We start from the raw sequence: 26705 nt of genomic DNA on the forward strand, positions 1-26705 counted from the left end.
AGTAATAAGGAGTGTATTAAAAGGAAAGTGTTTGTAAATGTGTAACTAATATCAGAAAAAGCTTATGGGGAATTAGACATTAATAAGCGCTGAATAAATACTCATGAATGACAAATTAACCATTTACAAGGATTTTAATAAGCAGGTAGTTAGATGTTAATAAGTGTACCCTAAAATAAAGTGTTACATACCTGGAGTTTTGTTTCATTCACTCATGTTTAAACACACAAATCCTGCATATTTACACTGAGTTGTTCTCTCAAAGGGAAAATACTCTGTTCCACCTTGTGATATCACATTGTAACACAGGAAGTGCTCCACTGTGTGTGTGTTTTTATCTCCATACACCTTCAGTAGAATCATTTGCATAACTTCAGACCGGGGTTTGCCAATTTCTACCGAATTAAAGGCAAAAGGTAGCTGTTAACTTGAAAACTACTTACTGCTTCTTGACTTCACAAGGTGGAACAGAGCATTTTGAGCTTCGGAAATGTAGACCGACTAATAATAAAGTGTTACTCAAGCATGTGTGAATGAAACGAAACAGAACTCTGGGTACGTTTTTGACGAGGTGACAGCATTATAGCGTGGCTTAAAGCTCACAGGAGGTAATTTTGTGTAATATAGGAGCTTTAATGGCTATTTATAATGCAACAACACCTTTATTACATAGGCTCAAATCTACACCGATGCAGCCCTGACCAAGCCTAGCTCAAGATGTGGAGATAGACTGCCAGGTGCTGCATTGCGGTCAACACTGCTACCAGTAAAATCCAGCTAACAGTGAAGTCTAGACCTCTACAAACATGTTCTGAAAGGCTATTCTTGAGTTAGTTCATTAATCAGTCTGCTTTCAAATGTTAATGCTCGGGACGTGTTTGAAAAGTGCAGGACTGACTATGAGACAGGTCGTCCCAGCAGCATTTAAGGATGGGACAATAAAGTACACCGTATTCTCACCTTGATAATGAAGCGGTGACGTTATGTAACACAGCAAAAGACACAGTGGCAGAGTGGTTGGGACTTCTGCTTCAAAGCGAGAAGGTGCAGAGTTTGATTCTTGGATAGGCTTGGGACTTTGAGAGCAGGGTTCACAAGCTCTTTATGTGTAGGTCATGTTCATTTCTAAATACAAGTCTCTGGACCAGGACGGAAATCAGCTGGAAGGTCCCCAAGCTGGAATGTCCTCCTGAATTGTACCCTTTATAAAACTAAGTTAGTTAATCTATAAATACTTTTTTCCCCATTATATATATTGTATTAATTAGACACGCAATATATCTCAACACATTTGTTCATACAACAAACAAAACATACATAAATTACGTGGTCTCAAACACACAATGTAGTTTTTCTTATGTTTTGCTGCCATCTAATCATGTTCATGGCAGCAGGTTAGGAAATAATTGATATTTCTTCCCAAATGAACAGTTACAGATGCTATAGAACATGGAGAACAAGAAAAAAAGTATTTAAAATATGATTTCATGGTAAACTTCTGCAAGCAAATAAGGATTATATTGACATTACAGACTGAAAAAATGTGTGGCACTTCGGGAAGATCGGTAAAATGACACAAACAAGGCTTGCCATTTGGTCTTGCTGCATTCACATTTCATTTTATTATGATACAGAACGCTGATTTTCTAACTCGAATACATCACACACTAAAGGCCGGCGAGAACGTCCCCCCTCTGCCGCCCAAAACAAGGGGGAACCCGGAGGGAGGAGGGGCACGTTCCCGCCGAGAAAATGTGACACTCGAGCCAGTATTCACCAGGACTCACTGTGAATTAGGTTCATAAATTCAGCAGCTTTTCTAATCGAGAAAAGTGAAATAAAATAAGCAAGGGCTTCATCAAAGTGTTCACATAATATAGGCCTGATGATGAACAAAACTGAAGTATAAATAATATTAATAATCGTCAAGGGTTTCTTATGAAAGCAGATGACTTTCATAGCGGTATTAGTCATACACTCAAATGTGGGAAAATTAAATTACTAGAGGTGGGTGATATGTCAAAAAATACAACTCACCCTTATTAACAGACAGTCCTATGTCCTGTCAATCATTATCTCATCTTTGTATTTCCTTACGACCGCTTGTATATAGCTGAGATACATTTGTATTACTATATTTCCATATTTTTACTTACTTACATTACATTTATATAATTTTTGACACCAGTCTCTTGCTAATTTTGCTACTTATTTAGAAATTATTTTTGTGATCTAGGGCAGGGTATCATACCTACTTCGATACATAAGCCACGATACGATACATATCTCCATACAGTGAGCTTTTGATTCGATACGGTTCAATAAAAATAAAGGCTAAATCATGGCCTAAAAGTCTTTGTTAAACCACTTCTTGTGCAAAGTTCATATGAAACACAAACAATTTAATCATCAAAACATCTCCTCTTGGAGATATATCGATACAACATATTGACATATTTTTGCACACCACTATTGTGATTTGTGAGCTACGGTTTCCAAATAATTTCTCTTGTGGACCAAATTTTGTCTAAATAAAAGTCTATAAATATATTACAATTTCCTTAGAGCCAGATCACAATTCTGTTTTCTTTTTTATTTGTCTACTGCATTTCATAGGTCACTTTTATAATATGATAACGTCAACTGTGCGCCGAAACAGAGCAGTATCTGAAAACGTGCCGCAGTTTTGTCCATACTTATGTGTAAGTGTTTTGCAGCTGATATGTCTTGTGTTCTCTGTCAGACGGTTAGAGCTGTGGTTATATCAGAGCGGGACAGGCTTCAGCTCCAGAGGTGTCACCCCCCAACACAGCTCCTGTCAACGGCTCCTCAGACACACACACACACACACACACACACGTCAAGTACGCACCACTTAGGATGTAGAGCACTGACATAAAACCCTTTGTTCCCCTGTTACAATGCATTTAGATTATGGCTGCAACTAATATTTAACACGTTTCTAAAAATAATTAAATAATTAAATAAATAAAAAAAGTTCAAATTTGGCTCTGCTGATTGTTTTTCAGTATTGATCCTTCCTCAAATCAACATCTAATTTTGATCCCTTTCCGTATTAATTAGGAACGATTGATTTACATGCCTTGTTTGTGGGTTGCAACGTCCTGAATTGTTAATTGCTACGGCAACAGTGCAAACTTCTCATCACTCTGAAACCCATGTATTAGATCTGTATTAGTGCGAGTGCAAACTACAAAATGCCTCGTCTTATTATCTAAAAATGTTGTTTTGAGATTAGGCCTCTCGAATATGTTCTAAAATACACAAGATTCTTGTACTGATTTATATTTCAGTTTTATCTTCTGTTTTTTAACGCTTCTGGACATAAAATAAAATAAAAACGTGGGCTTAAAATGTTGACCAGAATCCAGTGATAATAAATAATGGGATGTAATGATATCTAAATCTCACGGTACGATATTTATTGCGATACTTTGCGATATTATAATTGTAGATCGGACACTTTTTTGCTTTTAAAATACCTTGAGAAGATTTTGGTGTGAATTATTTCCGTCATAATCCCAAGAATTCAAGTAAAAAACATATCTCTCCATGTTGTTTGCACTGAAATGAATCATGGGATATGGAGTTTCCGATGTTCATAAGCTGTTGCTACTATAAACCCATGCATTTAAGCAAAGGAACTTATTTAATTCGATATATTGTGACAGTCCAAGATACTATTGTGAGACTTCTGACGATACAGTATCACAATATTTCGGTTAATGTTACATCAACATTTATTTAGCGCTTTTCAGGACACTCAAAGATGCTTTACAGACCATATATTAAAGAGGACTAAGCAAATAATCCAGTAAAGATAATAAAAAAAGAAAAAAAAAAAGTGAATCATTACACGTTTCCAGTCAGCATGGATAGCAGCTTTTCCCCAGTATTTTCATTTTGAGGTGGGCAGTCGAAAGACAAAACTAAACTTTTCCCTCTGCATGCATCTGAGGGAGAGCTGTGCGGGTCTGGAAGTAGATATCCCAAACATAAACAGTCTGTGCTTTTGTTAGCATTACTCTATTATTTTATCAATATTATCACAGCAGTCGGTGGAGAGGAGCAGGGGATTAAACAGGACTGTCTTTCTAGTCTAGAGATAACACTCGCTGCATGGGTTATTTAAGGCAGCTCCAGCTCAAATAAGAGAATAAAGCAAATCTAATCTTTTAGTATAATCGTGATCTAATTTAATTTCACAGGCGAGAATATGTTATTTTCAATGTGAAGATGTAAAAGGAGCGCTGTGACTTTTCCAGCGGAGGGTACATCTCCATGGAGAAGTTATTGCTTTGGCTGGAATGATTCACAGTGTGGCATTAAATGTGTGTATCTTCATGGAGACAAGTTATTAAAGCTGCAAGTGATTAATCGGTCAATGGTGTCGTAGTTGGCCAAAATTTCGATTAAAAAAATTTATTTGTAACTACTGTAAGGATTTATAAGGGACAACAGCTTTTAACTAGCCTGATTCATCAGCCGGTTTCACTTCGTGGAAACCGTCTGACCTCGCAGCATTAGGGTTTGTTCGCTCGACGGTAGGCGGGTACTTTTTTTATGTAACCAACTGCTGTTATTTGGTTGTGACATATGTAATGCGCCAGAACACTCAGTGGTGTCCAAGTAACTGCCGGCACAAGAGCAAACAAAGCAGAGAGTGAAAATCCTCGATCTCGGGAATCGTTGCCAACACAGAATGTATGTCTTTGTCTACATCCATCTTGACCGCTTTGTTTACTGTTGTGTTGTATCACAAAAGGGACCTAGACAGGCGATTGAGTTTGATGTCATGGCTTCACAGGTCTTCACTGATTGGCCGGTGTGTGATCTACAACTTCCGAGGTTCTTGCAAACCTTCTAGTGTATTCCGATTCCTGACATAGTCGCTGGAGAGAAATTAAAATGAGCGGAGGCACTAGGTTGCGCCAGCCTGGCTTTTGTTTTATTGCAGCAACAGCTAAAAATGGAGGGTACTACATACACTGTGATCTTTTATTCCATTCCATTGCAGAAAACACGAAGAAATAACTGTCATAAAGAACGTTTCTATCTTCATGCTTTGGACATGAACATTATGACACTAATACAGCCCCAAGTTAAGGTCTTACAAAAGAAAAAGTAGGATTTCTTTAATTCTGTTAGCATCTCCACAATACCGCAATGAGTATTGTATCGTAAAATACATATTGTAATTGTATCGTACCGTGTGATTTACATATCGTTACTTCCCTAGTAAGACTAAGACTATTTACTGGCTAATATTGGTTGAGAACTTTTCATGATTTTTAGTTTTATTCATCCAAAGCCGTTTAATAGTTACTGGATAAATGACATGACTGAATACATTTTGTAGTAAGTGATGGAAATAAAATGCTTTTTTAAATCCCTATGCTGGTATCTGTTACTATCGGGTAAGCCCAAGTATCAATATCAGTATCAATATCAGTATCTGTATTGTAACTTTAAAAGCTGGATCAGTGCATCTCTATTAATTTTTTTTTCTTTCATTGCAACAATCTGTACTCATTCATCAAATCAAGTCAAACTGTTCTGGAAATCATTTTAACCCCAGACTTGGCATTGTGAGGTCGCAAAATAATTAAACTGTATGTAAAGAATTGCCAGTGAAGTCTTGACAGATGGAGATGGAAAGCTTATGTAATTACAATAATGTAGATAACCAATATTGAGCTAAACCAGCCGCCAATACAAAATACAATACAGAGAAGATATGATTCAGAATAATCCGTGTAAAAGCAGTTCTCTGACTCCAATATGAGTCAAATTCATCTTCATTTTGCTGTGTGTCGTCAGTGAGGGCTGCGCAAGGTCGCGTGCTCCAGTCATTAACGTGTTTTCACCACAATATTCAATTAAGTGTGAATCCTGAAGGGCTAGTTTAGCTTAAACACTCCGTTACTCCAAACCAAAACATGATATAGCTCTAGTAGTTATTCATATAGGTCATGTTTCTTTTCTTTTTTATTATTATTACAATTAAGTTCAAGCTACAATATGAAAAAATAAAGTTAAATAAAGGCTTTTCATCATCATCTACTTAACTCTTTACTAAATAGGCTTTTGGTTTATTCACATGTTTAACACACAAACCCATATTTAGCTTGTGTTCTTCTCTCAAAGGGAAAACACTCTGTTCCACCTTGTGATGTCATGTGGTAATACTGGAAGTGTGTCACTTTTTTTTTGTTTTGTTTTGTAACTTCACCAGTAGAATCATTTGGATAATTTCAGCCCTGGAATTGCCAATTTCTACTGAACTAAAGTTAAAAAAGTAGCTGTTGGCTTGAAAACTACTGCTTCCACAAGGTGGAACATATCATTTTGAGCTTTGGAGATGTAAACAGATTAATAATAAAGTGTTACTCAAACATGTGCAAATGAAACTAAACGCAACTCCAGATATGTTTTTGACGAGATAACGACATTCAAACATGGCTTAAAGCTCACAAAAGTCAATTTTGCATAATGTAGGACCTTTAAAAACAGTGACTTACTTATAGTTTTTATGATACAATATTGTAGCTTTGACTGGCCAGTTCAACATGGAGGCTAAGCTGTTTTACACTCCATAGCTGCCTCGAGACTATAGCTGAAATGAGCCATTGAAAAAGCATTATCTGGAGAAGACACAATACGAAAGGCTTCATGACTCATTCATTTATTCAAAGCACAATTACATCAAAATGACTCAGGAAATATAACTAATGTACTCTGTCATGACTTATCTGGGTCTATTGTAGTAAAAGAATCATTTATGTGTCTTTCGCAATCTAACTACTAATCGATTAGAGCGGTAACAATAACCGAAATATCGTGAAATCGTATCGTCAAACGTTTCACGATAATATCATGAACCATCACAATATATCGAATTCTCTTTGCTTAAATTAATCGTTATGGCGTTTCAGTAAAAAAATTACTTACAAGCACTTCTAAGTCTTAGTTCTTTGGATTAAGTCTTGACAAGGCATTTTAAGAGGAAAAAGTAGCATATTCACAGTTTGGTTAGCCTCCACAAAGTATCGCAATAAATATCGTACCGTGAGATGAATATCGTGAAAATATCGTACCGAGAGATATGGATATCGCTACATCCCTATAATCAATCAACCAATGAAAAGAATTGATTTTCAAAAGAACAATTAGTAGGGATGTAACGCTATTCAAATCTCTCGATACGGTATTTTCACGATATACATCCCACGGTACGATATTTATTGCAATATTTTGTAGCTAACAACAAGACTTTTGTTCCGTCATAAACCAAAGAATTAAGATTTAACCACGCTTAAAAACTATGATTCTGATTATTATTTGTGTTACTTTTCATGTAGTCTGCACTGAAATGGAGCAAAGGATGATGGTATATGTAGTTCACTGAGTTTTTTTTTTTAGCTGTTACTGCACCAAAACAATGAATTTAAGCAAAGAGACTTGTAATTCGATATATTGTGATGGCCCACAGTATTATTGTGAGACTTTGGACGATACGATATCCCGGCATTTCAGCTATGGTTACATCTCTAACGATTAGTTGCTGGCAGTGTTGGGAAGTAACTGAATACATGTACTGAGAATACGGATTGTAATAATTATTTTGAGTAATTATATTCAGGTACAGTTACTTTTTCTAAAATCAGGAGAATACATCTGCGACTACACAGAATTAGAGCTGTAACAATACGCAAAATATCATAATATCGTATTGTCAAAAGTCTTACAAAAATATTGTGGGCCATCACAATATATCAAACTCTCTTTACTTATATTCAGTATTATGGTGCTTTTGGTGAAGGGAACTACATAGACCATCATCCTTTGCTCCCTTTCAGTGCAGACTACATGAAGGAATAAATTTTAAAGGTGCACTATGTAACTTTTTTACTTGTTTCTATGGACATGCCATTGCTCTGCTTGGAATGTTCCACAGTATGGCATTAAACAGCTCTGCCTTGTAATGTATATATTAATTACAGGTGGTTTTATAGCTCAAAATTACCTTGAAAAACAGGCATTCTCACTGTGAGTGGGGTCGCCTCTCCACAGATCTGACCTGAAACTGTAACTTGGTCTGGTTTGGGCTCCATAAAGATAGAAAAGTTTAATGCCATACTGTGAAACATTCCAGACAAGGTAATAACATCTCCATGGAAAAAAGCATTGACGGACCCTCGAAGAGAACAGAAAAGTTACAGAATGCACCTTTAAATCTTAATTATTTGGATTATGACAGAGCCAGCGGTGGTTTAAAAGGAAAAAGTAGTATAATCACAATTTGGTTAGCCTCCACAAAATATATACATAGAATTAAATTAGTAAGAAAAATATAAAACACTGCTCTTGTGGTGAGTGCATGTAAGATTTATCTTCCAGTGAATTATTAAAAAAATGCAAAATAAATGCTGAAGCAAATAATAAAGCCGTTTCTAATGCTATGTTGAGTTTTTACACTATAATTTAAATGCAACTTGATGTAAAAGTATTCAGAACTGCACTCGGATTGACCCATGTATCAAAATACCACTAGAAATGTAACGCAGTGCACCTTTAATTCACTATTTAGTGTAATTAAATGTATCTAATCTTTCAAAGTATGCTTTCCCATCACCTGCTGCTGCCCTCCTTCACACTGACAAAGGAAGTGGTTACCAACATCATGCAGAGTCTCTTTGACCGCAACTACGAACACACAGGTAAACTTTTCACATTAAACAAAAGGTGAAGAAATTGTCTTGCCCAAGGACACCACAAACACAAACAATACCCTTCGAGCTAGGGCTGCACAAATTAGTGCATTTAAAACAAAATTACAAGTTGCGTTATTATGACTTGTAAAATCACACAGGCTGTAATTATTTGGATAATAGAATGTTGTCTGCCAAGAAAGATGTCAACAGAAAAATGTTGTTGAACCTGTAGTTTAAACATAGAGAAACTGATCTGAACTTGATCAGATACTTGTACTAGTTTACAACTTACACACTCTCTTACAATAGAGAGAGACTGGTTTGGTAGTAAAACAAAGCTTGGGGGAAGTTTGTAGAAAATTGACATGACATAATTTGAGGAAGATAATAAAAATGCATATCATACAGATCTAGTTGACAATGGGGCAATTTGAACAGAATGCTACTTTTTATTATCATTTATTACTAGGGATGTTACAATAACTGAAAAATCGTGAAATCGTATCGTCAAAAGTCTCACAATAATGTCGTGGGCTGTCACAATATATCGAATCACAAGTTCCTTTGCTTATATTCATGGGTTTACAGTAGCAACAGCTTATAAACATCAGAAACTACAGATCCCATGATTCATTTCAGCGCAGACAACAGGAAGAGATATGTTTTTACTTGAATTCTTGGGATTATGATGGAAATAATTCACACCAAAATCTTGTCAAGGTATTTTAAAAGCAAAATTATATTAACCTCAAATCAATATCACAATAAATATCGTACCGAGAGACTTTGGATATTGTTACATCTATATTTATTAAGATTTGATCTATGTTATAATGTTGTTTCCACATAAAAAACAGACTTGGAGTTGCGTTTTGTTTCATTCATAATGTTTAACACAAAAACTTTGCATATTTAGGCTGAGTTTTTCTCTCAAATGGAAAACACTCTGTTCCACCTTGTGATGTGGTTGGTCATACAGGAGGTGCTCCACTGTGTTTTTAAACGCCATACACTTTCACTAGGGCTGAATGATGTTAAGAAAAAATTTAATTGCAATTTTTCTGGCAGATATTGCGATTTCAGTTTCATCCATTCATCCATTTTTTTTTTTCAAATCAAGTTTCAGTGCACATGAACATTTGCAAACATCGTAGAAACTTACATCGTACCAGAGTCCTGCACCGACGATTTGACGCTGGACCGTTTGCGCTCATTTGTTCACATTTTACAAAAAATTTAACTTAAAACCACATGGCTCATTTGCATAAAACATAAGCGCTAAAAAAAACAACAACACACAGCTTGCTCTTTGTGTTGCTGATGCGGTTGAGCTTCTATCGGACTAAAGGACACGACTCAGTGGAATATGAGTGTTCTTTCTGTGATAGAGGATGCGCTGCTGATGGTGAGTCTGTTCTGTGTTTCTATCACGTTGGAGATGGTTCGTGTTAAACTTTACATGAACATCAGGTTTAAACCCTCACCTCCTCACGTTGTAGTGGTGAATTACTTCGCAGCACATAGACCTCGACACAAGGTGACGACAGCAGTGTGCATTGAGTCGACGCAGAACTAAACTTCGCTCTTAAAATTGGGCTTTAGGAGCACTGCAAAAAAACGGTGCTTTGAAGCTCCCAAAATCGTGTTGTCTGAGATCGTGATTTTCAGTCCAAAACGATAGATCTTTCAGCCCTAACTTTCACTAAAATCATTTGGATTCAGCTCTGGAATTGCCAATCTCTTCTCAACTAAAGCATTTTGAGCTTTGGAGATATAGACAGACTAATAATAAATGTGTGAATGAAACAAAACACAACTCCAGGTCTGTTTTTTATAGAGGTAACAATATTATAACATGGCTTAAAGCTCACAAGAGTCCATTTTGTGTAATATAAGACGTTCATGTTGTGCCTGCAGTAGTGTTGCATATGATGTCCATGATCGTGGAGTGTTTGAATGAGGCTTTTGTGCAGCACAAGTCCTATCACAAGTGTACCAAATCTCTGCTCTTATTATTAGCCTCTCTTTTACGGCTGGTTAGAGAAGGCTGCTCTGACTGCACTGACAGTTTAGCCTGGAGTCGACAATGTGCACTTCTCCAGCTTTACACATCCACTGACATTAAGAGCGCCCTACATCACAACACATCAACTATGGGATTCGATTAAAACTCAGCGTCTTCATTTTTAGTCGAACCGAGACCAAAGGGCTTAAAGGAGCACTGTGTAACTTTTCTGGTGGGGGGTTCGTCAAATGCTTTTCTCCATGGAGATGTTACTGCTTTGTCTGCAATGTTTCACAGTGTGGCATTAAACCTGTTATTGCATTTTTGACATATATAGTGCACCTTTTCTTTACTCGGTGCATTTATAACAAAATTTAATTAAAAAAGATGCCGTGTTTATTCCATAACAAGCAGTGGGTCAGTGTTAAAGCGTTCACCCTCATAGATCAGCGGTTCAATTCCAGCTCACAGTGCATGTGTGCCTATGGGCAAAGCACTTTATTACATAGCGTTAATGTGATTGCATAAAGGGGCCTTAAAGACATATTTTCCAGCCACACTTTCGTCAGTTTACCCCGGGGCTGGGTACCGTTTTTAATACCAGTTCGATACCTGCTTTTCAATACTCATTCCTGAACGGTTCTTTTTTCTGTGCCTGGATTTTTTGTTTATGCAAATTAATGATTAATGATATTACTAACAAAATACTTTTGAATCCTATATTCATTCATATTTTAAAACAGTAGACTGCTGCACCATGTTCAGTTATAACTACAAACAAATCCACAGACAAATGCCAAACAAATGACCCAGAGCGCACAGCTGATCCTCACGTGGACTCGCATGCCTGAAGTTTCACTTTTGTTTTCTTCGTATATGACACTTTATATCAAAGGCACAGCACGTGCTCTTTGTTTTGATTAAATAACTTTATTCTTTTAGTACGCAGTTACCTGGACGGAGGAGGTGGATTATGGAGTACTTTACGCAAACTCATTTGGATTCATCTTTACGCACACAAGCTGCACCAAGGATGTTACCAGACTGATTTGGGAATTACGTTTTTCCCATGACCAGGAGTTTGTTTCATTTTACCTGCTTGTCTTCAGTGTTACGTGGACACTACAGACTGACTGGATGTGGATTTATTATTACGCACTCTAGGACAATGTAAAGATCTCACACTGGAGACTTTGTGTTTTCAGGTGGATGTAAGTTTGATGCTGTGTCCTCAGATCTTCTTTATTTTATGGGTACAAAAACCCTCTGGGGTTTAATACACCTAAAACTATGTTAAACGTGAGTGCTGTTTGAGACGGGTTTTTTCAGAGTACAGTCATGATGTGTGAGATTCTTTGCTGTTGATAAATCGGTGTGGTGTCTTAATTGGCGGGCATTTAAAACCAAGGAACTGAAAGATGGCACCAAACATTTCTCAGTACCAGTACTTTCCCAACCTAGTTTTGGTACCCAGCCCAGCCCTACTCTGCCTCAGGTCAGACATAGCTTATTTATTTATTTGTCGTACATAGTCACAGGCAGAGCATGCAGCGGATGCGTCGCATACAGAGCGTGTAGCAAGTCCTAATTCTCAACTTCTGACCCTGGTCGAGCTTTTCCCTTCACAAAACTGAATTTGGGTTTTTGATTAGTTGACCACTGAAGCAGTTATCTCTACAGCACATTACAATTACTTTACTTAAATGAGAATATTTGCTGATTAAGAATAAGAAGCTTTCTTTTTTAACCATTTTGACTTGGTAAACCCATTGTCTTTGTAATCAAACATAATCTGGCATGTGTTGAGAGTAAAAAAGTACTCTTGTGAGATTTAAGCCATGTTAAAATGTTGTTACCTCATCAAAATGTACCTGGAGTTGTGTTTCCACATCCCCAAAGCTCAAAATGCTCTGTTCCACCTTGTGATGTAGTGGTAATTTTCAAGTTAACAGCTTCCTTTTTACCTTTTGTTCAGCAGAGACTGGCAGTTCCAGAGCTGAAATTATCCAAATGATTCAAGCGAAAGTGCATGGAGTTCAAACCTGGATATGCAGAGTTTGTGTGTTAAACATGTGAATGAAACAAAACAACTCCAGGTCTGCTGGTGAGGAAACAACATTATAACACACCAGAAAACAGCGTGATGTGGGACCTTTAAAAAAATAAGTTAACATTCACAACAACCAAAAACTATTCACAAGTACTTCCTCTAAAAAACTGAGCCTGAACTGTCCCTACAAACCAAAATAGCCCTGATAGAAGTCCAGCTCATCATTAGAAGCGTCCCTTTGCGCTCACTGTGCACGACTGAATGAACAGGGCATATGAATGAGTCAGACTCAGTAACCTAAAGCCGGAGCTCGGAATAACCTTGGCCTTGCAATCCACACAGACCGATAAGCAAACTTCATCAACAGTAAATACTACCATAAACTCATTAACACAGACCATACTATATTTAGCTGCTCATTCTAGTGACATTCAATGGACATTCAAAGATGATAAATGCACTTTCTAACATTACATTTTAAGATAGTATTGTCTAATAACTACTACTACTACTTCACTGTTTATAGCCTTAATAAAGCATGAAGAATGACTTAATTCATAATGAACAAATGGGCTATTAATGGGCTCATATTACGCTATTTTCAGATCTATGTCATAATGTTTTTTCCTCATCACAAACAAAACTGGAGTTGTGTCTTGTTTCATTCACACACAAACCCTGCACATTTAGGCCGAGTTATTCTCTCAAACAGAAAACACTCATGTCATGTGGTGCTACAGGAAGAGCTCCACTGGGTTTTTAAACTCCGTACTCCTTCACTAGAATCATTTGGAGGATTTCAGAGCTGGAAATGACTATCTCTACTGAATGAAAGGTAAAATGTAGCTGTTATTAATACTAGGGATGTAACAATAACCAAAATATCGTGATATCGTATCGTCAAAATTCTCACAATAATATCGTGGTCCATCACAATATATCTAATTGCAAGGTTTTTCCTTAAAAGCATTAAAAAAGAGGGAACTGCATAGGCCATGATCCTTTAATAGATCATAAAATAACTGTTATTAAGCTCTTTAAATCTTTGGAATATGGCAATAATGATTCACTCTTAAGACTGGTCAATAGAAGTGTGCAAAAATACTGAAATATCGATATATACAGTATCGATATCGTGAGCTGCTGTATTGATATATCGCCAAGAGTATTTTTTGGTATATTTACTAAATTATTTTGTTACAGCGCTACAGTTTTGTTGCTTGTTGAGAGGAAGGAAACTAGTTTATGCGACATATTTGATATTTTGACATTTTTGAGGATTAAAATGTTTGTGTTTCATGTGAACTTTGCACAAGAAGTTTTTTAGTATCACAGCCATGATTTAGCCTTTATTATTTATTGAACCATGTTGAATCAATTTGAAATATATCTTATCGAATCGTATTGAATCAAAAGCTCACGGTATCCAGATATGTATCGTATCATGGTCTATGTATCGAGATATGTATCGTGGCGTATGTATCGAGGTATGTATCGTATCAGCAACTTTTTAATGATACCCAGCCCTACTGATCAAGGTATTTAAAAAGGAAAAAAATAGCGTCAACCTCTCCAAAATATTGCAATAATTATTGTATTGTGAGAGGCATATCATGATAATATCATACCATGAGATTTCGATACCGTTACATCCCTAGTTAATACTACTGGATAAAAACTAAAATTGAGTTAAGTACTGGTGAGTTACATTTTTTTTTGGAGAAACTGTAGTCCCAAAATGCAACAATGACAGCAAAAATATAAAATAAATAAGTAAATCAGAAACGGTGAGGCCAAAATTGGGAAGTGGATTGCACGGTTTAGTTATTATAGCCTAAAGAATGTCAAAATTTGGGTTGTCTTGTTCTCGTAGTATCAATCTTGTGTCTCGTCTCGTAGAGTAGAAACTGTATCTCGTCCCATCCCTAAGTAGTAACTAAACCTGAATCAATCATTTGCTTATTCTGAATTAAGCCTTTAAATAAGACTTTAATAAGGGTAATTCATGTGTCCGTGTTAAGTGTTACGCGTGTTAATCCACCATCATGACTCAAACTCAAGCTGCCTATGTTTTAATGTGCATTTTCTTCTTCTTCTCCTCCTTCTTCTTCGTCAGTGTTACGTTATCCTTGTAACTGAGCGTGACAGTTACATGAGAAGCCGGATCAGATGGCACAAAGGAGGCTAACGATGAGCTAAGGACGCGCTACACCACAAAGATTAATGAATTACTTTATGCACCCAGCTACAAACAGCTACGCGGAACTGCAAGGGGAGACCACCACACAACAATGGAGCCATCTTTTCGAAAATAACCTAACGAGATTGATTCTGTCCACTGTTGTTAAGACCTTATAGGGATTTTTTTGAACAATGAGTGAACGTGTGAGTAGATAAACAATTCAGAAATCAATGTTAAGTTCAAAGTACATGTGTTAAAAGCGTCAAGAAGTATCGAAACTGGACAGAGAACTGAAATAATGGCTGCTAATGTGTTAAAATCTACACTAAGTAAGCAGGTTTTAAAAATAGAAACCCCATAGAGACTGAATATTAACTAAATAACTATCATTTTTGGCAATTACGTTCATTCAAAGTGTGATTTCAATCCCTATGGTTATGAAACTGGAGAATGTATGCATCAAAATTATCTCTTTAAGAACTTTAAGTAACAATCACAATAAAAAGACAGATATTAGACTATAGACCACAGCATACGAAAACATGCCCAGTACGAAAAACAATGCCAAAAGTGTGAGAACGAGAGAGGAATAGAAAGAAAGGATATTTTAGTGATTCTTGAGTGACAGCAACAGTCTGAGTTCAAAGGCCTCAGACACAGTGACAGCTTGAGTTACTGGTGGTTCAGTGAATCATTAATCTAACCCCGAAATCTTTTTACAAGGGAAAAACGGAGACAAAACATGCAGACATATACATTAAGAGGCAGTTATTTTTAAAGCTGATTTGCATGTTTGCTTATAGCGACAGTCAGAATTTCTCTCAATCACAAAAAAAATAGCTGAAATTGCAAAACATAGAGCAGTTAATGTGTTAAAATGTTATTTTGTATGCCTTTTCTTTTAGTATAATTCATAGTTTAGGCCTACTTATGGATTATGTTGTACTGTACAGATTTTATTGACTGACAATAGCAATAAAGCTTTTTAATTTGTTTTATTATGATTTTAAAAGTTGTGTCTTAAATTTCAACTAATAAATGCAGTTTTAACTCATTCAAATCATGAATTGCTCGTGCCACTACAGTCCGGATCCAAATCTGTAGTAAGACTTTGTTAAATTACAACAGCAGTGAAGCTTTTTTGTTTTTCTGATTGATTTTTTTTTTTTTATTACATCTTAAATTTGTACTTTTAAATGCAGTTTTGACTTACTGAAATCATGAATCACTAAAGTCTGAATCAAAATGTGTAGTAAACTTTGTGATAGTGTCATTTTTTTAGTCTGAATCCAAATCTATAGCAACAATTTGTTAACTTACAATAGCAGTGAAGCTTTTTAGTTTTTTCTGATAAAGATTTTTTAAAATTACATCTTAAATCTGTACTTTTAAATGCAGTTTTGAGCTATTCAAATCATGAATCACAAGTGCCACTAAAGTCTGAATCCAAATGTGTAGAAAACTTTGTGATAGTGTCATTTTTTTAGTCTGAATCCAAATCTATAGCAACAATTTGTTAACTTACAATAGCAGTGAAGCTTTTTAGTTTTTCTGATGATGATTTTTTTGAATTATATGTTAAATTTGCACTAGTAAATGTAGTTTTAGCCTATTCAAATCATAAATCACTATTCATACGTTTCATAATTCATTAATACTTTATTCCTACTAATGTTTTATGTTGCACTGTAACGCCAAAGCACATTCCTAACTTGCGGATTTTGTTTACTGACAATAGCAATACTGTTTTTTGGCTTTTTTGAAAATGATGTCTTAAATTTGCAGTGTTAAATGTAGTTTTAAATCGTGAATGTTTGTGCCACTACAGTCTCGATCCAAACGTGTAGTAATCTTTGCGACAGTGTAAAGTCTAACCCGGTTTAAAGTCCTCACTGATGGCAAAAGTGAGTAGACAGACGCCACTGCAGCACGAGCCCGGTGCGTTTTAATTGGATGAAGAGTGATCCCTTCAGCTTGACACCCATGGGTGCTCAGTGACCTACCGCGTGCACAGCAGCCACAGCAGCCTGGTAACCTGCAGGTAGCCACGGACTCTATAATATTACATTTTCTACAAGGTCAGGCGGATAAAGTTAACGCCGCAGCAGCCGTAATCAACTTGCAGTACGTGGAAAGCTTTTGGAAACGCGAGACCGATAGCCATTACTGCATTCTTTCCTTTTCCGAGTTGCTAATCCCCGGGCGAAGGATGTGTCTTTTAACCATTGTGCGTTCAGTGGAAGAAGAAGAAAGTAGTCTTGCAGGGAGCGACGTGGGCTCGGTAGGTATGCTGCTCAGATAAGATAGGCACACTTGGACATGGCTTTTCTTGTAGCGTTGCCCTTTCTGGTTTGGGTAAAAGCATCGGCGAATAACACCACAGGTTATCCGTGCGTAAATGGATGAGATCGCCGACATGTCCGAGGCGATTTCCCATTGCAATTTTAATATTTGACGGGGAAAATAAAGTCGTTCGCCGTCACTTGCGCGTGTGTCGTTGAACAGACAGTGACATGGGGTTTGACATAATAATTTTCACGCACATTTGGAGCCGGAGAGAGACTAGTCCAAGTAACGGCGCGGGGGACGAATTTGCAAAAGAAATCCCGTTAGTCGCCGGTTTACTTGGATTTGCAACATATTTCACTCATTTGTTAGTGAATGACAGCTTATATGGGCTGCTCTGGCTTTGAGGGACAGGTCAAAACGCTGATTCGTCTTCAGTAAAATCTGTAATCGGTTCGTGTGGCGCGGACATCACGGCACCAAAAATACATTTTAGTCCAGAAAATCCATCCGGGAGAGTCAAGTCAAAGCGGGCGCTCCACATTAGCTCTAGCCCCGCGTTAGCTGCAATGATTATGTGGGAAAGAAACACAAAAGCGACCCTAAACAAGTGGCAAGTCGCGAAATACTGATCAGAGAAAAGTTGTAGCCTTACTCAAACCGAATCTAATACATAACATTTTCTAGTATCCACGCCGCTGAGCTGAGTGTCAGGAAAAGCCCAATGTCGGTGTCTATCCATTCTACAATGTTAGCCTAGCGTTAGCTTCAGGCACAGCTAACAACCAACAAGACAGCACACCAGTGGCCCTCTTTTTAGTCACTGCACAGAAATAAACCCACACCCGGGCTGTGGATTGCATGCAGTCCCTAAAAACCTCGCGCCTGGAGGTTGCTCCGTGCGTAAATCGGTCCATTTGGCACTTTGCAGGCTGGAAACGCGGGTATAATGTAGTGGAAAATACTTACTCCGTGCAGTGAAGAGCAGCCCCAATCCCCGTGTTAACTCCCCTCCGGTCTACGGTCTCTGCGAAGACTAGACTCGGTCCGTGCACAGAGCCCTGCCCCCGCCCACCGCTGCTGCTGTCACCGCCACACACACACCGATCCCCTGCGAAGAGCCAAGAGAATGCGCTGCTACTCCCGAAAAAGCAGCTACAGCGTGCAGGGGGTGGAAACCAAACTGAAGAAACACCTCCGAAGACAAGAAATAAGGTGGACAAGTGGAGTTTAATGGAGAATGGCTGTGCGGATAAAAAATAAATACATAAATACGCAAAAATATTTAAAAATGCAATATTTCCTTAGGACATCTTGCATATAGCTGAGGCATATTTGTATTACTGAATGTTTATATTTTATTTTTACTATAATTATTAGTGGTGTGCAAAAATATCGAAATATCAATATACTGTATCGTTTAATGTGATGATACAGTATCAATATCGTGTGTTGCTGTATCGATATATCGTGGTCCATCACAGTATATCGAATTGCAAGGTTTTTTCTTAAAAACATTAAAAAAAAGAGGGAACTGCATAGGCCATGATCTTTTAATACATCATAAAATAACTGTTATTAAGCACTTTAAATCTTATTTCTTTGGAATATGGCAGTAATGATTCACTCTGAAGACTGGTCAATATGGATGTGCAAAAATACTGAAATATCAATATATACAGTATTGATATCATGGGCTGCTGTATCGAAATATCGCTAAGAGGATTTTTTGGTATATTTTACACAATTATTTTGTCACAGTGCTACAGTTTTGTTGCTTGTTTAGTGGAAGGAAACTTGTTTATGTGACACATTTGATATTTTCACAGTTTTGATTATTAAAATGTTTGTGTTTCATATTGACTTTACACAAGAAGTGGTTTAACAAAGACTTTTAGTATCACAGCCCAGATTTAGCCTTTTTATCGTACCGTATTGAATCGATTTGAAATATATCGCATTGAATTGAAAACTCATTGTATCGAGGTATGCATCATATCGGCAACTTCTTAATGATATCCAGCCCTATTTGTCTGTGTTTTTGGTACTTATTTAGAATTTATTATTACCATTTATATTGTTGGTCTTTGTTATTATGATATATGTTGTGATGTGATCTGTGAGCTACTGTGTCCAAATAATTTCCCTTGTGAATCAATAAAGTTTGTCTAAGTCTAGTCCAAAACATTAAAATAAAATAAAATAAACTGTTGGACTTGGATTTTGTCATTGCTCTGAACCTTTGTGAAGGTGTTGGAGGTGTTGTCTAATCCGTATCCTCTGTAAATTTTGAATGTGGCGTAAAGCAGACAGGGGCAGGATAGGCCTCTAGGCTATAACGGCTACAACATCGGTTCAAAGTGGCTCAATAGCTTAATTATTTTGTCAATGTCCAATGGAAGGGGATTCGTATTGATGTGGAAAGTATTGATAGTTTGAAATACAAAAAAACAGAAGTTACAACAGCTGGAAATATGATCATTTAGAAATATAGCTGTTTATTTAGGCTCAGTTTGCCTTCACTCTTAGGACTTTGCTCATAGGTTGTAGATTTTCTATGGTAAAGATATTTATGGGAACGGCAAAAAATCCTATGACATAATCTGGGTAAATAGGCTGAGCTGTATGGAAAATCTATATAGGCCAAAGCGACAAATGCTAAAATAACATCCAAACAGCAGGCCGCGGTTTCATAATTGAGGGTTAGACCATGGGCACGTTAATAGGCTACTAGGTTTATCAAAAAAAAAAAAAAAAAAAAAAAACTGTGGGAATATAATGATAATATAATATCATTAAACTCATACCATACTGCATACAACTGTACAAGAACTCACCTTTATGTAGCATATAATAATCCCTACAACACTACAACTCATCTTTATATAACACATAATAATCATACTCATACCATACTGGATACAACTGTACAAGAACTCACCCTCATGTAACAGATAATACTCCCTACAACTGTACAACAACTCATTTATGTAACAGATAATACTCCCTACAACTGTACAACAACTCACTTTTATGTAACAGATAATACTCCCTACAACTGTACAACAACTCAGCTTTATGTAGCATGTAATACTCCCTACAACTGTACAACAACTCACCTTTATGTAACAGATAATACTCCCTACAACTGTACAACTCACTTTTATGTAACAGATAATACTCCTACAACTGTACAACAACTCACCTTTATGAAGCATGTAATACTCCCTACAACTGTACAACAACTCACCTTTATGTAACAGATAATACTCCCTACAACTGTACAACTCACTTTTATGTAACAGATAATACTCCCTACAACTACAACAACTCAGCTTTATGAAGCATGTAATACTCCCTACAACTGTACAACAACTCACCCTAATGTAACAGATGATCATATTGTTGCACTTCCTATGACCTCTTGTATATAACTGAGATTTTGTATTTTATTTCTGTTTTTTTCTGTTTTATTTTGACTTGTATAATTAAATAACTTGACATTTATATAATTATGTGTTATTTCACATCTCTGTCTCTTGCTATCTTTTTTGCTACTTATTTAGAATTTACTCTTACCATTTATATTTTTTACTCTTTGTTATTGTATTATATTGTGATGTGTGTCCAAATAATTTCACTTGTGGATCAAAAAGATGTCTAAATCTAAGTAAAAGCAATCGCCTGTGAGTCTGTAAGCGTTATGGGAAACATTTCAAAACGACAAAGTGGAAAATACGCGCACGCCGGTCGTTCGGTGGAACATTATGACAGCAGCGTTCCAGGAAGTGGGTTGCACATAACTATTTCGCTCCGCTCCGCGCCGCTCCTGTCGCCGCGCCGCCAGCACGGACATGTGACGCGCGTCAAAAAAGAGGATGGATACGGAACGCTCGTGTGGATTTCGATTGGTCGAGCTGGCATATCAGTCGCCTATGGAAACGGTTACGTCATACCTGATCTCCCCGGTCCCTCTTTGCGATGCTCCTGTCGCTTTATAATATCAGGATTATTAACCCCTCCGCTTTTTCACTACGCGTCTGTGTCTGTCAGTGCGGTGCTTTTATGCTTCACTACGCAAAAAAATCATCTACAAATAATAAAATAAATAAAAAAAACATTAAAACTACAACTACATCATGTCTGCAGCTGCTACTGAACTCCACCTAAAACCACAAATAGGAGCTTCCCCTTTCTTGTACTACTCGCCTTGACGCTAATCTACCCTGACGTCATTCTTTCCATGACGTAGCGCGCGCGTTTTTTTTTTTTTTTTTCTACAAATTCAAAGGGGGCATTCATTGCTGTCCTTCCTCGCAGTGATGGGGTCTCTGGGCTCTCACACATGTGCCTTTTTACAGAGATGGCCGGTACAGATGGAGAGGGGCATAGCGGACTAATTCTAAGTAGCCCATTGAAATGTTTGTGTGCCACTACTCCACAATGACCTTCAGAAACATGGGTTGGTTTTAGATTTTAGATTGCTCTGCAAAATGGACAATGAGCCTCTTCAAAGAAATAAATACCTTGTTTGTTTTTTTTTTTCATACCAAGAATATCCACAAGTGAAATCTGTTACAGTTGTGCAGGCGTCTCCAACCTTTTTTATCCAGTGAGCTACATTTACGAAACAAAAATTTCAGCAGTCACAAAGAAACTGAGTAAATATAAGAGCCACAGCAAACCTTAGATGGGGAACAGTTAGATGCTTATGAAACATAAACCATTATCCATTTATCGGTGCACCAAGTTAGTCATCAACATGATACATTTACAGTGGCAATTACTGTATTTTTCAGACTATAAGTCGCTTTGGAGTATAAGTCGCACCAGGTAAAAAATGTGTAATGAAAAAGAAAAAAACAGATAAGTTGCACTGGACTATAAGTTGCACTTTTTGGGGGGGAAATCAGAGACCAGGAACTGACATTTCATCTTGAAAGGCAAGTTACAGTAATAATAGAACAGAGAACAACAGATTGTCACATATAAACAGTTATTCTGACAACTATAGCATAAAGAACAGAACATAACATGTTTACCAAACTCTCCATCTCACTCCAAATCACTAAATCCATTGAATTCTTCATCCTCGGTGTCACTTCTGAGCAACTCCACGACCTTCGGAGGTAAACGGAGCAATCGCCTGTAATTCTCATCAGACTCAGCATCAATTCCTGTTAGAATTAGTCTGGTCTTTTTGAATCCCGACAGGATGGTGTCGGTTGTCACTGAATGATTTAAATTTTAAGTTTTCAGTGGTACAGAAGTAATGGTGCGATCGACCGACATGATACAGACAGGACAGAGGCTCTTTCTGCAGGAGACATGCGCAATAGAGCCAAGTGACAGTGGTACAGGAGTAACAGGAGCAGCAGATACTGACACACAAGCCTAGAGCCTCTCGCGGCTGTCAGTGTGAAAATTTTAATACATAAGTCGCACCAGAGTATAAGTCGCAGGACCACCCAAATCATGAAAAAAGTGCGACTTATAGTCCAAAAAATACGGTAATACAATTTTACTTATTATCCACAATAAAAAGCAAAAATCCCTTGGTGAGCGACTTGGAAGGAGGTGGAGAGCTACTGGTTGCTCCTGAGCTACAGGTTGGAGACCCCTGCGTTAGTGAAAATATCAGCATTGTGTTTAAGCAGTATTATTTATCCAAAGTAAAAGTAGATTTTGAATACATAAACCTGCACACATCTCATTAAACATCAGCCTATATACTATACTGAGCGTCTTTCTCTCATTGACGCTGACAGTAGGTGCAGTTCTACTTTCAGGGAGCGTTCACACTTGCACACGGACCACATTGAAAATGGGACAAAACTGGAACTAATTTTAGAACTAATACTGGGCTGGACCAGGACTAAACCAGTATGGCAACTGGGACACGCACCATTAAAAAACAATCTCTCATTCACTCTGTGCACTCAGGCATTTAACAGTCTCTGCCCAGTGAAGCGATCTGAAGGCACGTCAGGTGAAGTGTCTTGCCCATTGACACAACTGCAGCATGTGGACATTATGGGTCTGTGGCAAAGTTACTGAAAAGCTGCCACCTCAATTAAACAGGATGTAGTGATGTAATTTGAAACTGAACATTAGTTTGTGTTCCTCTTGACATATCCGGGTACAGGGTCATGGCAGAGCGGCTGGTACTTTCACCTCACAACAAGAAGGTTCTGGGTTTAACTCCGAGACCTGGGCCTTTCTGTGTGGAGTTTGCATGTTTCTCTCCGTCTTCTGGGTGAGTTACATCTGGGCACGCAAAACAAAAAGTTAAATCTTCAAGCTGAGATAGTCCTGACCAGGTCTAAAGCTCAAGTTTCCCTATAGAGACAATAAAATGTACCTACTTTTTGAGACATTATTGTACAGAGAACCACTGCAGATAAACGTGATTAATCTTTGTTACAGTGTGTGTGCAGAAACTCAAACTTAAAACTCAGTCGCTTTATTTGTGCTGACAAGACTTTGAACTTTGAGCCAGTTTCTGTTCTGATGTGACCAGTAATTATGCACAAACTGAGTCAAAACAGTTTCATATAGACAAACATTTCAAATTCAATTCTTACCAGCACTCTGAATCTGTGTATGATTCATTTATTAGTTTTTCAAAATAAAACCAAAAATAAGAAAAGGAAAAAACAACTATTTTCTTCATTATTTGTCTCCAAAACCAAAATGAATTTTCAGTTTTCGGTTTTGTGTTTAAATGAATAATGGAAAAAACAGATAATGTTTCCGTGGCTTAAACTGAGAGGCTGGACTTTTGCCACTTTTCTCAGTCCTGGTCTTAGTCCCGGTCTCAGTCCTGATCTGTTCCTGGTCTCAGTCCTGGTTTCAGTCCTGGTTTCAGTCCTGGTCTGATTCTAGTCTAGTCCCGGTCTCAGTCCTGGTCTGGTCCCGGTCTCAGTCCTGGTCTGGTCCCAGTCTCAGTCCTGGTCTGGTCCCGGGCTCAGTCCCGGTCTGGTACCGGATTCAGTCCTGGTCTGGTCCTAATCTCAGTCCCAGTCTTAGTCCTGGTCTGAATCTGGTCTGGTCCTGGTCTCAGTCCTGGTCTCAGTCCCGGTCTCAGTCCAGGTCTGGTGCCAGTCTCAGTCTTGGTCTGGTCCGGATCTCAGTCCTGATCACCTGACAGTCTATGCGGTCCCGTCCTGACACTCAGTCCTGGTTCAGTCCTGGTTTAGTCCTGGTTTTAGACCTGGTTTAGAGCTGGTTTAGTCCTGTTTTAGTCCTGGTTCAGTCCTGGGATCAGCTCTGGTTTAGTCCTGTTTTAGTCCTGGTTCAGTCCTGGGATCAGTCCTGGTTTAGTCCATATGCAGTGCAAATTCAGCGTCGCAGTTTAAATCCTTTAAACACAAAATCGAAAACTGAAAAAACAAATTGTTATCCGTTTTTTCATTTTGGATTTGGAGACAAATAATGAAGAAAATGCTTTTTTCATTTTCTTAATTTTGGTTTTATTTTGAAAAACGAATGAACGAATGATACACAGATTCCTCCATTTTGAAGACTATAACTCGACAACTTTTGCATATTTCACCTCAGCTGTCACTGGAGCGTCTTACGTGCAGGTCTTTGTTGGGGTCAGAGCTTTTATGTAATGGCCGTCCTCTTTAACACAAGTTTCATCATTAACACAGAGGCCTTGAGTGAGAAAACTTTTAAACCTGGCAAATGTTCAAACCGTGCATGGACAAATGATGCTGAAGTTGTTAAAACATTAATTTCAAAACTCCAGAGTCAGCAAAGCAATGGTCAAAATGAGGAAGAGGAGACAGAGGAAAAACATTGATTCATCCTTACTGTCTTGTGCAATTAGCCATGCGAGGTTAGAGAGCAGACACACAAACATTGCAAAATATCTGTCCATTTTTCCTTAATATTCAACACTTTTCAGTATCGTGGGTAACCATACAGTACTACAATAAATTCAAGAATAGAAAATATACAGATTTATAGGTGCTTTGTTAACCTTAAATGTTTTATATTGTGCAAAAGTGAATCTTGTGAAGGAAGAATGTGCAAAATTGTCAAAATATCAATATATCATATCGCTTACTGTGATGATACAGTATCGATATCGTGGGCTGCTGTATCAATATATTGTCAAGACAATTTTTTGGTATATTTTACTCAATTATTTTCTTACCATGCTACAGTTTTGTTGCTTGTTCAGAGGAAGGAAATTCGTTTATGCAACACATTTCACATTTACACTGTTCTGATGATTAAAATGTTTGTGTTTTATATGAACTTTGCGCCAGAAGTGGTTTAACAAAGACTTTTAGTAACACAGCCATGATTTAGCCTTTATTTTTTATTGAACTGTATCGAATTGATTTGAAATATATCATATCAAATCGAAAGTGCACTGTATCGAGGTATGTATCGTATCATGGCCTATGTATCGAGGTATGTATTGTATCGTGACCTATGTATTGAGATATGTATTGTATCATGGCCTATGTATCGAGTATCGACATATGTATTGTATCGTGGCCTATGTATCGAGTATCGACATATGTATTGTATCGTGGCCTATGTATCGAGTATCGACATATGTATTGTATCGTGGCCTATGTATCGAGTATCGACATATGTATTGTATCGTGGCCTATGTATCGAGTATCGACATATGTATTGTATCGTGGCCTATGTATCGAGTATCGACATATGTATTGTATCGTGGCCTATGTATCGAGTATCGACATATGTATTGTATCTTGGCCTATGTATCGAGTATCAACATGTATTGTATCGTAGCCTATTTATCAAGGTATGTATCATATCGTGGCCTACGTATTGAGATATGTATTGTATCGTGGCCTATGTATCGAGTATCGACATATGTATTGTATCGTGGCCTATGTATCAAGGTATGTATCGTATCATGGCCTATGTATCGAGATATGTATCGTATTGTGGCCTATGTATCGAGTATCGACATATGTATTGTATCATGGCCTATGTATCGAGATATGTATCGTATCGTGGCCTATGTATCAAGGTATGTATCGTCCACTGTGTTTTTAAACTCCATACACCTTCACTGGAATCATTTGGATGATTTCAACCCTAGAAACGATAAATCACAAAATGGAACAGAGCATTTTGAGCTTTGGAGATGTAGACTAATAATAATAAGTGTTATTCAGACATGTGTGAATGAAACAAAACTCAACTCCAGGTCTGTTTTTGATGGAGTAACAACATTCAGACGTGACTTAAAGCTCACAAGAGTCCATTTGACTTAATATAAGAGCTTTAATTCTGGATTTATCCCCGTTTAGTCCTTTATAGAACTGCATTGCCCTGTTTGGCCTTGGTCTTAAACTGCTGAGCCCTCTCCTGGTTTAATTAAATCCTTGTATAAGATTACAAACATTACTTTATTTAGTGCAAAATGCTCTTATATCCAACCATAACATTTGA

At 37.4% G+C, this 26705-nt stretch overlaps 1 protein-coding gene across 2 annotated transcripts in view; it reads right to left on the minus strand.

Moving 5' to 3' along the window:
- Nucleotides 1-18382, minus strand: part of atp2b1a (ATPase plasma membrane Ca2+ transporting 1a) — a 122853-nt gene extending 104471 nt beyond the window's left edge. For both annotated transcript variants that reach the window (XM_055154163.1, XM_055154164.1), the window contains exon 1: nucleotides 18228-18382. The gene's annotated coding sequence lies outside the window, so the exon portion shown is untranslated. The remainder of the gene's footprint in view (nucleotides 1-18227) is intronic.
- Nucleotides 18383-26705: the final 8323 nt, after the last annotated feature.

The sequence above is a fragment of the Boleophthalmus pectinirostris genome, unplaced genomic scaffold (genome assembly GCF_026225935.1).
Source record: "Boleophthalmus pectinirostris isolate CB_2022bp ecotype Guang Dong unplaced genomic scaffold, ASM2622593v1 HiC_scaffold_18, whole genome shotgun sequence".
Taxonomy (NCBI): domain Eukaryota; kingdom Metazoa; phylum Chordata; class Actinopteri; order Gobiiformes; family Gobiidae; genus Boleophthalmus; species Boleophthalmus pectinirostris.